Consider the following 19,277-nt stretch of genomic DNA (forward strand, 5'->3'; position numbering starts at 1 on the left):
GTTTTTAGTTTGTATTTGGCACGCTTTTGCTCATTCTCAGCTTTCTCTGTATTTGCATACTATTCTTTAATAAATCAGATATCATTAAGTTCCTGCTTGTGAGTCTGAGTCTATTAGGGTAGGCAATCCTTACATGTGTGCTTTGCACACCTCCTTAGGATTCAGCTCCTTTTCCCCCCTGAGCATACAATTCATCTACATCTATTTTTCAGCCCAAGAACATAACATTGTCTACCATATTTGGTTCTTTGCTTTTAATTGGTAAGTTCACTGAGCAGACTGGTTGACTTTACCTTTGTCTTCTTAATATTCACACATCAAGCTAAGCACTATTGTGGTTTCTTGGATTCTGATTTATTATGATTTGTGAATTCAGCCACTGTGATTTGTAGACCTTGTTTTATGGCTTGGTGCAATATAGCTGATTCAACATACACTAGAAAAAGAAACATAGCTTAACACAATGTATGAACTCAGCCACTGATACTAAATATTAATTATGTTGACAAACATGAAAATAAACATATGTATGCACATTCTTTATTTTCCATATATTTGATGTTTTCAAAAACACATTTCATAAATTGAGAGTGACGTATCTTTTATGCCTACCACACAGAATCATAACTAATTTTTTCCCTCTTACAACACAGCATTTCACTGATGGATTTCTTGCAAATCCATTTATTATTAAAAAGAGGGTGTTTTAAATGTAAAGGATTAATTCTGCTGAAATAAATAGAAAATAAAGCTTTTAATGCCTTTACAAACTGCAGACAAGTCCAGAATCTACAGATTTGTATCTATAGTTTGTGTATAAAAATTAATAGATTTGTTATATTTTTTTAAAAAATCCAAGAAGGATTTGGAATATGCAAAACTGAACACAGATGTATGCTTAAAGAGATGGGATAGGCAGTCTGGACTGAAACAACAAAAAGTCATGATTACTATTGGGCTCACTTCCAAAGTAAATTTATGAGCAGCATCTAAAAAAGGCTATTTCTGCAATGAAACACAAGAATGAATTTTGTTTTTAGAGATAATAAAATGCATTTCATCAGGACCATTCTCAGCAATTTTCAATCTTACATTTTCTAGGCAAGAAAGCCAGTGAATTGGAGCAGGTGATTTCTAAACCAACCATACAGTGAAGTTTTTTTGTGTGTGTTGTGTGGGACTTAGGGTGAGACTCACACTTCATGGTTCTAAAAAGTATGCTTTTCCTTTGTTTCTATTTTATTACTTTTTCCTTTTCCAGGAAAATGGAAAAATCATTAGCGACACATGGAATGATCAAGGAAGGGTAGCAATTGCCAAGGGATACAGAGGAGTAAACACAGTGGGTTAAACATGCTTTATGCCAGTACATGCTTGGTACTCTGATTCTTCTTTGGGCCAGCCTCAGAATAAGGGGAGAGCCAGTTTGGTGTGGTGGACTAGAAAGCAGGAGGCTGTGAGTTCTAGTCCCACCTTAGGCACAAAGCCTAATTCTACTTTTCTGGAATAGGGAGGTTTTCGTGGGGCAGTTTTTCTTAGGCTTATACAGATTAGGGTAAGATCATTTTTCTTTATCGCCGTTTTTAACCAGGAACACGATTAGAGATCTACTCAACCAAATAGCTGCCTTGCTGTCCATCCTGTTATTAGCATTCTAAGTTCACAAGTTTTGTCTTGGTGAGGCTTAAAATACAATCCTATTGATGCCTACTAAAAATAAGTCTTACTGAGCTCAGAGGAGCTTACTCCAAGGAAACTGGTTGTAGGATTCTTAGCTATGTTAATCATTTTTGGTGGTTTACCATAAAATGCAAAAAATAGCTTTAAAATGCCTTACTCTCAACCTTATCATGTGAACTTCCTTCTTTTAGTAAGCAGTGTGAGAAAATGGGTTACTCAAGCCAACACATTCTCCTGTTCTACCATATGGGGGAATGTGGTTTTCATGAGAAACTAAGTCATATGAAGAAAAAAGTGACTTTCCTCCAAAAGCTTTTAGACTTTCTCCTTGCTGTGCCCTTCAAATGACTTCTTTCGGAGAAAGCACTTCACAACATTTTAACACTAACTGCATTTGTGTTGATGAGTCTTAAAGAATCATGGGGAACTTATATTAATGATCTGCTGATGTCCATAATAAGAACTAGACATTTATACATATGTATGTATGTATTAAATCTACTAACCTAAAACAGAGTAGTGGCAAGGGTAAATGATACCTCACCATTTCCTGAGCTATCTTTTTTCCCTACAACTACTTAGTGATTTTCCCTACTGGGCATTCAGACATGTAGATTTGTGAACCACATATTTGTTCTCATATTTTGTATGAAGCCCTTTATGCTTGGACATTAACAGGTGAACCACTGAAACCATATTGCTTTTACCCTATTTTCTAGTATTTCTTCTTTTCCATTGTCAGAGAAAGTACAGGATGCAAATAAAAATGAAAAGATTGTGCACATGGGCAGACGTCCATATCATACAAAGTGGGATCTATGCTGAAGGATAAGATTAAATCTGTTTCTATTTGCAGAAAAGATGAAGGTAGATGCTCTGTACAATGTCATTTTTATTGGATCTGCTTTCACATCATTGAATAAGGTTCTTCTGTTTGTCTAGGCAAATTTATTCAAAGAGTTAACACAGTTGGAAAAAAACATAGCTTGGAGATTTTAATTCTTTTCTTTTTCTTTTTCAGGGGAAGAGAGAATTCAGTTTATGCTACAAACTAAAAGTCTGCAGTGAAGATACTATGTTATGATTATGTTGTTAGAAAATGAAAACTATTAGGAGACCACTAATGGACTAGTAAATACATTATGGAATAAAGTGAATAAAATACTGGGAGTTTCATTATGAATTTTAGGCATGATTTGGATGTTAAAGGAGATAAGCAACATTAGCTGCAAATTTTAAGAAAAGAAATGTGATGCAAGATCAACATCTTGTAAATCAGTTGCTAAAAGAGTGATAGTTTAAACAGCTTTTGTCAAGTAGGTCATTTCGGTGATTATTTTTTCCTCTAGGGGAGAATTTTCACTCCCTTCCAGATTTCTCCAAATCTCCACCTGTTTTTGCCATATCTTCTCTATACTCTCTGGAATTCATACATTCAGAAATTACACTGAAAATACTTGGCATAATTATGAAAGATTCTGTTTTCTATTTTTTCTTACAGCTTATTAATTTTCGAGGGACGCGGTGGCGCTGCGGGTTAAACCGCTGAGCTGTCGATCGGAAGGTCGGCGGTTCGAAACCGCGCGGCGGGGTGAGCTCCCGTTGCTCGTCCCAGCTCCTGCACACCAAGCAGTTCGAAAACATGCAAATGTGAGTAGATTAATTGGTACTGCTTCGGCGGGAAGGTAACGGCGTTCCGTGAGTCATGCTGGCCACATGACCCGGAAGTGTCCTATGGACAACGCCGGCTCCAAGGCTTAGAAACGGAGATGAGCACCGCCCCCTAGAGTCGGACTCGACTGGACTTTACGTCAAGGGAAACCTTTACCTTTACCTATTAATTTTCAAGATATAATTAAAACAAAATACAGAATATAGAACAGATAGAATACAAGTCTAAAAAAGAAACAAGAGAAACAGTGCAAAAATAGACAGAAAAACATAAAAGACAGGTGACTTCCGACCTTCTCCAACACAGATATAAAAGCACATAAAAGTTAATCTCTTGCTATTAATTAAACATTTAGTAACATTATTTCTCTAAAATCAAACCATTTTATCATCAAATCCCAAAATCAGAACTTCATTTTTTTCCGTTACAAGCAAATAGTCCAAAAGTGGCTTCCAAATAGAAACAAATCCAGTTACAGTATTTTCTCTTATCAATGCTATCAATTTAGCCATTTGCGCCAGTTCCATTAACTTGACCATCTAGTCCTCCATTGAGGGAATTTGTGCATCCTTCCATCTTTGAGCATATAAGAGTCTTGCTGCTGTTATCATATATAAGAACAGAGTTCCATGTTGCTTCTCAAATGATTCTATTTTGAGTCTATGAATCTGAACATCGTTTAGTCACACTTATTTACCTGCTCATACCCAGAGCTCATACCCCCATATCCCCCTATTTAGAAAACAAATGCACCCCAGTAGCAATTACTTTATGGCATATCCTCATGACATTGACTTGTCTTATCTCCAACAAACAGCAGAGACAGCTTAAAGCCTTTTTTAACTGTTTCAATTTTAAAATAGTGTTTCCCCCTTTTCTCTTAACACAGAATGTGACATGGATATGATCTAGCACACTTCAACAAGCCTAAGCCTAAGCCTAACTCTTGTTAGCCATTTTAGGTTACAGTGGGCACCTCCTCCCCATAACCATTCCATCCCAGTCTCTGAAAACTGCTCTTCATGGCTATTTTGACCAGACACCTGACTACCACAGAGTATCTGCCTGCAGAAAATCTGACTGGAGCTTTCTGAAGCAGGTCTTTTTTGGGGCTCCTCATGAACAAGGGTTTAGCACTCTTTTGAAAGAGCTCTAAACCTGTTTAAAAATGCATGAGTAAGAGAGTGCTAGTACCATGCTGCAGAGGGAAAGAGAGTCAGGTGCTGCCAACTGCGTGTTGCTGATTCTGTCACCTTTGTGTGTATTACAGATTTTCCACTGCTGCTGACTACAGAGGTTTTTGCACGGCTGTACTTTTTACTATTTTATGTGTTGCAAACATGGGGTGAAGTCATCTTGCTTACTGTCAGCTTCTTGAACTAGAAGGCTTACATATGGAGATTCAAGGATACAGCTCTTGATAGAATAGTTTTATTGGAGACACTGGAAAAGGCATTAATAACAAAAACAGCTAGCTGCTGCAAACTCTAAGACTCAAGCCATACATATAGCATAGCCAAAGTTCAAATCTTAGTTTTTCCCTTTGTGTCTGTATGTTTTAAACCATCTGAGAGCTACTTGTTTCTCTGGCAAGAACCGTTGATAACTGTGCACTGTTTTTATAGTTAATCACTTTGGTCTCAGACACTTTGCTTCTGAACTTGCCCATTCTAGCCCACACACCTACTTTATTCTGCTTCAATGGCAATCCATGGGCTACTTCGCGGTCCTGCCGGCCACTTGGACCAAAGAGTACATACTGCCAGGACAGCCCTTCCCTTGCAGCACTAGTCAAGGACAGAGCTCACTCAGTATCAGTTGAGCCTTCCCACTTCATTGTGCATTCCTCATCCATGCCTGCAACCTATTAACTGGGCTAATTTTGGACATGCTTCTTTTAGAAGAGCACTAGACCGGCCTTTAAAACTGGCCCAACTGATAGGTTGCAGGTGGGGATTGCCTTTGTACATACAACGAGTTGATCAGGCAACTTGACAAATGGATAAACATGCTTTTCCAAGCACCCAGCTATGCTCACCAAGTCCTCACCCACCCCACATTAGGCAAGATACTTGGTAGTTGTTTTCTCACCAGCAGGCACTGCTTGATGAAAGTTGGGGGAATCCACCAATCATTTTCCTTAGTTGTCCCACATTAAAACAATAAAGTTAGCATCAGTCACTGGTCTTATTATTGTGGCAAGATAGGGTTTGGCAATCAGGATAGTGTACTTTATTCTGGCTACTTTTCAGCCCACTCAGCTCAAGGACTGGTGGATAGCACTTTAACTTAGCTGTCTGGCTGTACTTTAAGACAGGTTTGAATGCTTCCATTCACAATCTATATGTTTGCCATTGCCTAGGCTGTGGGTTTTCCTCCTGTCTCCCAAGGTCATTTCCACATACCATCACAGTCAAAGAAAGACTTGGATAGGTAAGTTGCTTTTATAACAGATTCAAAAAGCCCTAATAATGAAGAAGACTGGCTTCAGAAGCAATCAATCAAGCCCACTCTTATGTGATAATGGATGTTGCTTCTTGTTTCTTGGCCTTGGAAGTAGAAGGCACATCTACCCTGGGTTTTGATGTGTCTGCTCTGGTCCCAGGCTTTTTGCTTCTGGCCCTGCCAGTTTCGGCTCTCACAGTAACAGTTTGAGCTGGTCAACAGAAAGGCTCAATCTTTAAAGCATCTTAAAGACTCAATATATACAATGCAATTATGACAAGCTGTAGGTACTATTTGCTCTTTACTAACTCTGTGCAAATATTTAACACTTCAAGTCAGATTGATTTGGAGCATCAAATTGATTTGGTAGATCAAACTGATGGATTGACTTGGACTAATTTGGATGCTGTATGCACACACAGACATGAATTTAAATGCTCTGAATTGGTCTGAATCAAATCATGTCCAGTTTGGAGAAATGGTTCAGACAGATCAGTTATTGAATTGAACTGATTTTCCAGATTGATTCAGATGTTCATATTGAATCCAGCCCAATTCACACACCCCTGTTATATATACTAAGAGAGTGAGGAAGAGAGTGCATAATATCCCTGCACTCCAAAATCTTTAGAGTTGCCTTTTGAGTAGAAATGAGGGCTACTTAGGTTTTCACAGATGAGAAACTGTCTTTAATGAGTGTCACCAAGAACCTGATTGATAATGAAATCTATTCTGTGTACTTGCAAGAATAAATAATGCTCATAATACTCTAGTGTGTTCTTAAAGATAGGCTGTCTGTTTACAGCATAAATAATTTTTTGTATCTTCAGCCAACTCCAGAATCTAAGAGAACCTACTGACTAGCTATTACTCTCAAGAGATTCTGAAATCTATCTGCAATCAGAGGTCTGCATTCATCTATGCTATGTGAGTGTTCTTGCTGATCTTAAGAACACAAAGCAGGTACAACTATTTCAAATCAGTAAGAATCATTTTTTTAACACTGAGGTGGCCTGATGGTGTCGCTTACAAATACAATTTTACATGAGTGAACTTTCTATTGCAGCGATTTGTGCTTCGAATCAGTGGGCTGCAGGTCATCATGGAATCAGCTGCATTTCTTATGGATGCCATTTAACTGTCTTAATGAAAGTGCATGAGTGTGAATCACTTACTTGATTCCCTTGACAAAGGCATAACTGCAGTATTTGGGAAGCACATCTGGTGCTGCAGTCAATAAGAATTGAATGGCATCTTAACTCTCAATTAATTGTGATGAAGATAAGATCCTGACTAAGCAGACTGAGCCAACTCTTCCCTGCCAACATCAATGGAATGATGACCATTTAAAAGAGAATAAAAATAAAGATATAATTTGTTTTCCTGTTTAATAACAATAGTCAGACAAGCTTCTGTGGCAATGCAGTAAAGTTGTACTTTAGAGCTAAAGCACAAGACCCCTCAGCACCCAGGAAGCAACATGTGATGTTGGCAGTAGCCTATAGGCTTGGTGTCCATACCTAGCAAACTAGATCATGCTGGGCCCCTCCTTTCAGGGGATAATGATTTGCTACAGTGTTGTTGTGGTTGTTGTTTTATATATATTTTTACAAATACCATCTACTCAGGGGTAGGGGAATGTGCATGAATATAGATGTTCATTTTATGATGCATATTACCCTTTTCTTTAAATAAATGATGCTTATTCTCAAGTAAATTATTTATTAGCATGATTTTTGTGTGTATTGATCTCTAGTTCACTTGAACTAGGTACTTTCTCACCTATCTTAATTAAAATGAAGGAAAGCCTCTGTGTACTGGGCCACCAGAGGAAAGGCAGAAGATAAATGTGCGTGTGGGTGTGGGTGTGGGTGAAAGAGAGAGAGAGAAATAAAGATGCTAATATAACTTCCAGAGCATCACTTCAAAAACTACACCTACTGGCTAAGTGTATTGGACATATTCCCAGTCATCCCAGTTAAGGTGTGTATCTCTGCATTATAGTAATATAAAACAAAACAAAACCCTTGATATTATTCACATTTTACTTAAGAGGAACAATGCAACTGTACATAAACAAATCAAATCAAACCTTAATTACGTCCTATGGGCCAGAAAGCACAACAATAAAATACATAGACCTGTAATTATTAATAAAACTTCTAAAAATTGCAATAAAATTACATAAAATACATTATTATAGTAACTGTAGTACAAATAGCAATGGCAATCACCAAAAATTGTGCTAAACATCAACTGTAGCTAGGACAGATACAACAAAAGATAGCACAAAATCAGGCAACCTGGAAAGATATGTCAGGGTCCTGGTCAGATAGAAGCAGTGACAGATAGACATTGTACTCTCTACCACGGTAGTTCTTTAAAATGGTATGTGTGTGTATGTGTGTATATATATATATATACATATATATATATATAATACATACATATGTGTGTGTATGTGTGTATATATATATATATACATATATATATATATAATACATACATACATACACACACACACATACACACGCACACACACACGCACACTCTTCCTTGATTCCCTATAGAGACAGCAACAAAGGAGCATATGGCTTAGGGATTCTACAGAGCCATCTCTACATGGGCATAAGCACTGCTGAAAAGGGATGTTTTTGTACCATCCCCACAGAACTGAAGAGGGTGGAGCAGCCAACCTGGCCAAGGTGAAGGCCCAGTGAAATTTCAGAATTAGAATTGAAGAGAGATAAGAGAGTGGCACATGCCTACTTGAGAAGAATCCATAAACTGTAGGGTTGGATACTAGACTTAAACTGGTTTGAAAATCAATATACATTGTTTAAGATGACCCCTGGCATTTTCAAGCCTTAATGGACGGAGACTTTCCAAAGAAAAGGGACTAAGGACTAGAGTTTGCTATTAGATCTTGTTAGCCAGGTTGATTTAAAATGGTCTCTGAGATCAGTGGAGCCAGACCCACAGGAGAAAAAAAATCAATTTCAACCAGAAATTAAGAAAATAGAATTAGGCTCTGGCTCTCACAGAAACCAAACCTGTCTCTAACCGTAAAACAGTATTCTTGATGCATCTTGGATCTGTGAGTATTGCTCTTATAAATTTGGACTGGACAGCTTCCAGGATATTAAACTTTGTAAAAATGCAAATTGGAAGACCATAAAAAACTGAGAGATGACCTTAGCAAGAAAAACCTTGTAAGCTGCAGGAAAAAAATGTGCCCCCTTTGAATAGAAGAATCTTTTTTTTTCCCTTTAATAAAGCTTTATTAAGTTTTTCAACAAATACATAAAACTACAAGAAATGAAATAAAGTATACCACAAGAGAAAAAAGGAACTAAAAATTGTGAAAATACAAAAAAAGACTACTACATACTACATAATACCTACATACTAACTTCCGACTTTCTACAACAAAGATACATATAATATCAGTCTCTTACTCTATTTCAAACTGGAATGAGCATTACTTCTATTAAACATTTCCATGTCAATATAACATTTCCTCTAAAACACTATTTTCCCTTGAAATAGATGGATGGATGGATGGATGGATGGATGGATATATATATATATATATATATATTTATATATATATATATATATACTTCAGCAAAGGATCGTTACCTTGTCGTGGTGCTGGAGCTTGAGCACCTCAATGATGCCATGAGCTAAACCGTGAAGGGCCACCCAAGACGGGAAGGTCATGACAGAGAGGTCAGACTAAATGCGATCCCTGGGGAAGGTAATGGCAACCCACCTCAGTATTCTTGCCGTGAAAACTAAATGGATCAGTACAACCAGAGATATGTCGGTATACCATCGGAAGATGAGACCCCCAGGTCGGAAGATGGTCAAAATGCTACTGGGGAGGAACAGAGGATGAGCTCAACTAGCCCCAGACGTGATGACGCAGCTAGCTCAAAGCCGGAAGGACGGCTAGCGGCCGACGGTGCTGGTGGTGAACGGTGAATCCGATGTTCTAAGGATCAACACACCATCGGAACCTGGAATGTAAGATCTATGAGCCAGGGCAAATTGGATGTGGTTATTGGTGAGATGTCAAGATTAAAGATAGACATTCTGGGCATCAGTGAACTGAAATGGACTGGAATGGGCCACTTCACATCAAATGACCACCAGATCTACTACTGCGGACAAGAGGACCACAGAAGAAATGGAGTAGCCTTCATAATTAATAGTAAAGTGGCTAAAGCAGTGCTTGGATACAACCCAAAAAACGACAGAATGATCTCAATTCGAATTCAGGGCAAGCCATCTAACATCACAGTGATCCAAATATACGCCCCAACCACAAATGCTGAAGAAGCTGAAGTAGAGCAGTTCTATGAGGATCTGCAGCACCTACTGGACAACACGCCTAAAAGAGATGTTATTTTCATCACAGGAGACTGGAATGCTAAGGTGGGCAGTCAAATGACACCTCGAATTACAGGTAAGTATGGCCTGGGAGAACAAAACGAAGCAGGACACAGGCTGATAGAATTTTGCCAAGACAATTCACTCTGCATAACAAACACTCTCTTCCAACAACCTAAGAGACGGCTTTATACATGGACTTCACCAGATGGACAACATCGAAATCAGATTGATTACATCCTTTGCAGCCAAAGGTGGCGGACATCTGTACAGTCGGTAAAAACAAGGCCTGGAGCTGACTGTAGTTCAGATCACGAACTTCTTCTTGCACAATTTAGGATCAGACTAAAGAGATTAGGGAAGACCGACAGATCAGCTAGATATGAGCTCACTAATATTCCTAAGGAATATGCAGTGGAGGTGAAGAATAGATTTAAGGGACTGGACTTAGTAGATAGGGTCCCGGAAGAACTCTGGACAGAAGTTGGCAGCATTGTTCAGGAGGCGGCAACAAAATACATCCCAAAGAAAGAGAAAACCAAGAAGGCAAAATGGCTGTCTGCTGAGACACTAGAAGTAGCCCAAGAAAGAAGGAAAGCAAAAGACAACAGTGATAGGGGGAGATATGCCCAATTAAATGCAAAATTCCAGAGGTTAGCCAGAAGAGATAAGGAATTATTTTTAAACAAGCAATGCGCGGAAGTGGAAGAAGACAATAGAATAGGAAGGACAAGAGACCTCTTCCAGAAAATTAGAAACATTGGAGGTAAATTCCAGGCAAAAATGGGTATGATCAAAAACAAAGATGGCAAGGACCTAACAGAAGAAGAAGAGATCAAGAAAAGGTGGCAAGAATATACAGAAAACCTGTATAGGAAGGATAACAATATCGGGGATAGCTTTGACGGTGTGGTCGGTGAGCTAGAGCCAGATATCCTGAAGAGTGAGGTTGAGTGGGCCTTAAGAAGCATTGCTAATAACAAGGCAACAGGAGACGACGGCATCCCAGCTGAACTGTTCAAAATCTTGCAAGATGATGCTGTCAAGGTAATGCATGCTATATGCCAGCAAATTTGGAAAACACAAGAATGGCCATCAGACTGGAAAAAATCAACTTATATCCCCATACCAAAAAAGGGAAACACTAAAGAATGTTCAAACTATCGAACAGTGGCACTCATTTCACATGCCAGTAAGGTAATGCTCAAGATCCTGCAAGGTAGACTTCAGCAGTTCATGGAGCGAGAATTGCCAGATGTACAAGCTGGGTTTAGAAAAGGCAGAGGAACTAGAGACCAAATTGCCAATATCCGCTGGATAATGGAAAAAGCCAGGGAGTTTCAGAAAAACATCTATTTCTGTTTTATTGACTATTCTAAAGCCTTTGACTGTGTGGACCAGAACAAATTGTGGGAAGTTCTTAGTGGTATGGGGATACCAAGTCATCTTGTTTGCCTCATGAAGAATCTGTATAACGACCAAGTAGCAACAGTAAGAACAGACCACGGAACAACGGACTGGTTTAAGATTGGGAAAGGAGTACGGCAGGGCTGTATACTCTCACCCTACCTATTCAACTTGTATGCAGAACACATCATGTGACAAGCTGGCCTTGAGGAATCCAAGGCTGGAGTTAAAATCTCTGGAAGAAACATTAACAATCTCAGATATGCAGATGATACCACCTTGATGGCTGAAAGCGAAGAGGAACTGAGGAGCCTTGTGATGAAGGTGAAAGAAGAAAGTGCAAAAGCTGGCTTGCAGCTAAACCTCAAAAAAACCAAGATTATGGCAACCAGCTTGATTGATAACTGGCAAATAGAGGGAGAAAATGTAGAAGCAGTGAAAGACTTTGTATTCCTAGGTGCAAAGATTACTGCAGATGCTGACTGCAGTCAGGAAATCAGAAGACGCTTAATCCTTGGGAGAAGAGCAATGACAAATCTCGATAAAATAGTTAAGAGCAGAGACATCACACTGACAACAAAGGCCCGCATAGTTAAAGCAATGGTGTTCCCTGTAGTAACATATGGCTGTGAGAGCTGGACCATAAGGAAGGCTGAGCGAAGGAAGATCGATGCTTTTGAACTGTGGTGTTGGAGGAAAATTCTGAGAGTGCCTTGGACTGCAAGAAGATCCAACCTGTCCATCCTCCAGGAAATAAAGCCAGACTGCTCACTTGAGGGAATGATATTAAAGGCAAAACTGAAATACTTTGGCCACATCATGAGAAGACAGGACACCCTGGAGAAGATGCTGATGCTAGGGAGAGTGGAAGGCAAAAGGAAGAGGGGCCGACCAAGGGCAAGATGGATGGATGATATTCTAGAGGTGACGGACTCATCCCTGGGGGAGCTGGGGGTGTTGACGACCGACAGGAAGCTCTGGCGTGGGCTGGTCCATGAAGTCACGAAGAGTCGGAAGCGACTAAACGAATAAACAACAACATATATATATAAATTTATAACAACAACAAAAATTCCCCCCTTAATAGACAGATAAATATTATCCTTCCTCATTACAATTTTACTCCTAACTAAAACATTTATATAGTTAAACATTACTGTATATCTCCACCATTACATATTTAAACAATAACCTTATTAATATCCTTTTACCCAAGGTAAATTCATTATCCCAAAAGCAAAAACATCTGTCTAAACCTTTAAAAGATCATCCTAATAAATTAAACTATAAATTAACAATTAAAGAGTTAACCCACTTCAAAGTAAACTAAGGCATTTATATATCTCACTGTTACACACACAACTTTCTCCTTACAATTCTCAACTTGCCTTGTAAAGTCCAACTCATCTTCAAGGACCTTCTGTCCCTTGAGGCTTAAATCTTGTATTTGATCTTGATATTCCAAGAATGCAGCCATTTCCATTCATTTTACACCCAAAGCTTTTCCTTCTTCAAAATTAACACTCCAGAGGTGAATCTTCTTCCCTTCACTTTTTGGCTTTGGGACGTTACTCCTCATTTTTTTCTTTGAGACCAGGACCTTATTTTCCAAATAACTTTCTAAGAGATGGTCCAAAGCATAGGTAACCTTGAAGTACAGCTCCTTCAAAATATATTTAAAATCTTCCATATCCCTCCATGGAACGTTATGGTGCCCTCTAGTGCCTCAGGATATTATTTGTTTATTTATTTATTTATTTATTTATTTATTTATTTATTTATTTATTCATTCATTCATTCATTCATTCATTCACTTATTTATTTATCTATCTATCTATCTATCTATCTATCTATCTATCTATCTATCTATCTATCTATCTATCTATCTATCAAATTTTGCCACTGCCCATCTTCCCCCAAAGGAGGGACTCTGAGTGGTTTACAATAAAGGCTGATATTAGACAAAATGCTGTCTTTCAGAAAGAAAGTGTTAATCAGTGAGGGTGGAAAAATAACAAACCCATTTCTCACAGGAAAGCAGATAGATCAAAGCTCAGCTCTGCAAATTCAACAAAGTGGGTAATTCTTTGGTAATCCTTCAGACTTTGACAAAAGTAACAGTAAACAGGCAAAAGTCTTTAAATCCAACAATATAATTTAAAAAGGAAAAAGAGAGAAAAAAAATATATATTTAGAAAAAAAGCCAAATTAACAAATTAATAACTTCCAAAAGTAATGAAAACTACCAAGAGATTCTGCATTTCTTTGTTGCAAAGAGCCTCTCCTTAATAATAATTTAAAAAGAAAAAAAATGGTGTTTTAGAAATAGGGTAGGCAGCTTTTGCGTTCGTTTAAGGCTTCAACATGACTTAGGAAATGATGGCAATCCCTGCTTCCCAGCTGCTAGCTTACCAGTCGATCGCGAAACACTGTTCCGGCCATCCAGAGGACAAATAGGGTAATTCATGGGGTTCTCCTTAATCCAGAGAACACTTCTGGGCTCTAGGAAATCCTGTCTGAGCCCAAAAAAATTCATATTGCCAGGTCAACCGCAGAGACTCCAGTGGAGTGTCGAGTTGCCAATCCCCCACTGGAAGTGAATAGAAGAATCTTAAGACAGCTGTGGAGTTACATTGGGCCACACTTGCCCGATAAGAGAAATGTGCACTCCAAGGTAAGGAAGTCCAGAACTCCACCCCAAGATTTTTATAAGTACATACCTGCTCTATTGGGGTCCCATTAATTTGCCATTTATGTAACCTACTGTTGTGTCATGCAAATACTAGCAATTTAATTTTTTGATAATTTACTACAAGTTGTTGTTTTAGGCAAAAGGAAGCCAATGCCCTCAGTGCCCTTCTCATTCCCACCTGGGAGACATACAAAATTACTACATCGTCTGTGTATAGCAAGGCTAACATCGGAGAGTGAGGATTAGAAGATGAGAGCCTGAATTACATAAACACACAAATCAAATCAAACCAAACCTTTATTACGACCTATTGGCCATAAACACACACATGAATATAAATTCTTTGCACTTCTGCATTGCCAAGAGGAAAAATAAGTTCCTTCAAGAAGTATTTCATAAAGACAGTTGGATTGGTTATTTTAGACAAGAAAATGATGTTCTGCATAATTTTCCTTGAATGCTTTGATAAATTAATAGCTGTCTTTGACAAGTTGCAATTTTACTGTTTATTTACACAGATATTCTTGACTTTAATTGTCCACTGATCCATACCTTAGTCAAAATATGTTATTTTCTGTATAACCTTTGTTAAAAAAATATCCTTCCTCCCCCCGCCCTTCTCCAAACCTATGCTTGCTATACTAGTTCTCTTTCAATTTTTTTTGAGATCACTAACTTAAGAACATCTTGTTACTACGTTTACTAGGTCTGTGGAACTGGGGATTCTGGCTTTGGGGAGGAATGCCTGAGTTTTACTTGTCTAGGAGAGAGATGATATACTGCACCCAGGATGATGCCTGAGATACATCACATCCCACATTGGTGCGTTTGTATTGATTTGTTGGAGTGGAAGTTAATTTGCATGGGACTAAAACTCTGATACTGGGAATTTATGCTGCAAATGAGGATAAAGTACTGTTCTATAAAGGATTTACGGAGAGACTAATGGGTTTTTCTTATGAAAATTGGTGTTTGATGCGGGATTGGAATGAAGTGATCTCCCCACAACTGGATAGAAATTCTGAGGAAAATATTAACATTACTCAAGGCAAATTATCAAAAGTTTTCTTTGATTTGATGGACAATTTAGGGCTGGTTGATATATGGAGACAGAAAAATGGCAATTCAAGAGAGTTTACCTACTTTTCTGAAAGACAAAGATCCTTTTCAAGAATAGATATGATTTGGATTTTGAAGAATTTGGTTACTAAGGTTCATAAAATAGAGATACTACCAAAGACTTTTTCAGATCATAATCCTGTGAGTTTAGTTTATAAAGGAAAATGTTGCTACAGAAAGAAGCAATCATGGAGGATTGTAAAAAGAAATTAAAAGAATTCTTTGAAAATAATTTAGATAAAGGTGCTGATTTAAGAATGGTTTGGGATGCAAAGAAAGCTTTTATCAGAGATTATTTCATACAACACAATAGTGAACTGAAAAAGAAGAGGCAAGAGAAAACACAAGCTATTTTGGATGAGAAAAAAAGAAAAGAAGAATTAAAGAAATTTCCAGAGAAGATGAGTATTTATCAACAAATTAAGCTTTTACAATGACAGTTATCTTTGTTAAAAGTAAGAGAAATGGAAATAAAAATGAACTATGTAAAGCAAAACAAGTTTGCAAACAAATCAGGGAAATGGTTAACATATAAATTATGAAAAGAAAAGTAAATGACATTGAAACTACAAAAGGGAGATACTGTATTAACAGATAATATGGCTATGCAAAAAACATTTCATCAATATTATTCCAGCTTCTATAATGGACAAGACATTTCCCTGGAGAAAATAGATGAATACCAAAAGAAATAAAATTTACCAAGGATTACAGAGGAACAGAAACAGATTATGAAAGGACCTATAACAATAAGGGAACTTCGTGAAGCTATAAAAAAGATTAAACCAGGAAACGTGCCTGGGCCAGATGGATTACCAGGTTCTTGTTATAAATGTTTTGAGGATACTTTTATGACCTTTACAAAATATGATTACGGGGAGAAAAGATGCCACAGACTTGGAAAGAAGCTAATATAGCTCTAATACCTAAAGAGGGGCAAGATTTGACTTTAACAAGAAACTTAGATCAATTTTATTACTGAATAATGATTATAAGTTGTCACAACAATCCTAGCAGATAGACTGAAAATAATTTTGCAAGAATTTATTCATGAAGAATAATGTAGATTTTTACCTAAAAGACAGTTAAAAGATAATGTCAGAACTGTGCTGGATATTCTAGAATACTTGGAACAGTATTGAAAAACAAGCTGTATTAATTTATTTAGATGCAGAGAAAGCTTTTGACAATTTGAATTGGCCTTTTTATTTAAAGTTTTGGAAGATACGAATTTTGGAGAGAATTTTATAAAATTCGGGTAAAGTCGATTTATACTTCATAGAAAGCACAAATTATTGTTTATAGAGACTTATCAAAACCATGTGAGATATAAAAAGGAACAAGGGAAGGCTGCCCACTGTCCCTTCTTTTGTTTATTTTGGTTCTTGAAGTTCTGAATAGAGAATAGGAGAAGAGAATAATGGGTGTAAAAATTAAGAAAGAGACTTCCAAGTTGAGAGCTTTTGCAGATGATTTGGTGTTGGTTTTGGAAGATCATTTAAAAGAGATTGAGCTATTAATGGGAAAACTGAAAGAATTTGGTGCATTAGCTAGTTTTAAGATTAATAAACAGAAGACAAAGATGTTAATAAAAAATATGAAGATACAAGATCAAACAGAATTGATGAACAAAACCAGTTTTAAGATTGAGAAGATGGTAAAACATTTGGCTGTTAATTTGACAAATGTGAATTGTATGTCATTCCAAAACAATTATGTTAAGTCATGGAATGAAGTTAAAAAAGATATGTTAAGATGGGAGAAATTAGAATTGTCATTGTTGGGGAGAATTTCTGTGATTAAGATGAATGTTTTGCCTAGAATGTATTTTTTGTTTGTTTGTTTCAGCAATACCTTTTTTGACAACTGATGTACCAGTTAAACAATGGCAGAAAGATATACCTAGATTTGTGTGGCAGGGGAAAAACCACAAGTCAAATATGAGGTGTTACAAGATGCTAAAGAAAGAGGAGGATTGGGTTTACCTGACTTGAAATTACACTTTTCAGCTTGTTTCTTAGTTTAGATGAAAGAGTGGATTATGCTGAGAAACAGAAGATTATTGGAGTTAGAAGGACATGATTTGAGATTTGGGTAGCATGGTTATTTATGGTATGATAAAGTTAAGGATAATGTAGATTTTAAAAACCACTGTGTTAAACATGCCATACTGAGTATATGGAATAGATATAAATCTAGGTTGTGTGCAAAAATACCTTTGTGGCTCTCAACACAAGAAGCATATTATAGAAGAGAAATGATAATTAAACATAAATGGTTAACCTTTGGTGACATCTTAGAATTTTCTCAAGGAGAATGTAAAATGAATTCAAGAGAAGATTTGTCATTAGAAGGATATACTTGTCAGTGGTTTTCCTATGTTCAATTATTAGAAAGAATTAAAGTAGATAAAAGAACTTTTGGTTTTGGACATAGTAAGACTGAGTTTGAAACAGAATTGTGTGCAAATGATGAATATATTATTGCCAAAATGTGTAAACCTTTACTGAAATTTGAAACAGAAGAAGAGCAAGTAAAAGAATGTATGAGAAAATGGGCTAAAAACTTTGGTTACAACAGTAGGAGAATATGTAGATGAAAGGACTGAAATTTACATTATGATAATTTTTATAAAATGATGTACCTTTGCTATATGACACCAGATAAATTGTCTAGAATGTATAAAGGCATTTTAAATTTATGTGGGAAATGTGAACAACAAGAAGAGACGTTTTATCATGCTTGGTGGATGTGTAAAACAGCTAGAAAATTTTGGATTCAAATACATACACTGATTCAGAGGATTTTAAAGATGACTATATGTAACGATTGTCCTATTATAAATAACGCACAGACGCTGCTTCGAGCAACCAGGTTCCGGGTTTATTTAGATAGGTACTTGTCCAGTAAAAAGCTGAGAGTAGCGTAGCCTGTTACAGATTTCAAATATATCCCCTCGTTCCCGCCAGAGTTCCTCCCCCCCACCCTTGCTCCACCCCTTCTCCGGATTTCCTTATTTGGTTGTGATCGAGCCATGACTGCGCATGTCTCAACCACACCCTACCTGTTCCTGCCCTGCTCGTTGTCGGGACAATGGCGTTGATGGTCGAGTGCTGGCTCCTCTCAGGTAGGATATTTCCAGGCTATTGCTTTCTTTTGTTTTTCTAACTACTTCTCCTTTTCCTCTCTCTACTTGAGGCTATCTGTTGTCATGTGTGCGCTGCCATGCATTTGCCCCATGGCAGTGCACTCGTGACACTATACAATTGAGACTAGAAGTCTTCCTCTTGGGACTGATGAACAAATAGTTGGAAAAAAGTCATGGAACTTTGTTTTTGTATATGATAACCACAGCGAGATTATTGTATGCACAAAGATGGAAAGATTTGGCAATACCTACAAGGGAGGAATGGTTGGTGAAGATGATGGAACTTGCGGAAATGGCCAAATTGACTTCTTTGATTAGAGAAAAAACAATATCTACGTTTGTTGCTGACTGGAAACCCCTTATGGACTTTTTGCATAAAACAGAAAAAAATGAACTTACGATTTATGGTTTTAATCATTAGACAGGATAGATTATAAAAAGAAGAGAGTCATGGTGTAACTTTAGAGAAAGAGGTAAATTTATAATTGTACTTACAGCTGCTGTAAAGAAGATTGGAAGCCCTTCTTTCCTTCCTTCCTTCCTTCCTTCCTTCCTTCCTTCCTTCCTTCCTTCCTTCCTTCCTTTTCTACTTTTCTTTTACTTCTTCTTTCTTTCACTTTTAGCTTTCTCTTTGATTTCTTTCTTTTTCTTTTTTCTTTCTTACTTTACAGTTTGTATTAGTTTTTACTTTCATTTTTTAAACTTTTAATAAAATTATT

The sequence above is a fragment of the Candoia aspera genome, chromosome 2, assembly GCF_035149785.1.
Source record: "Candoia aspera isolate rCanAsp1 chromosome 2, rCanAsp1.hap2, whole genome shotgun sequence".
In the NCBI taxonomy this organism is placed as follows: Eukaryota; Metazoa; Chordata; class Lepidosauria; order Squamata; family Boidae; genus Candoia; species Candoia aspera.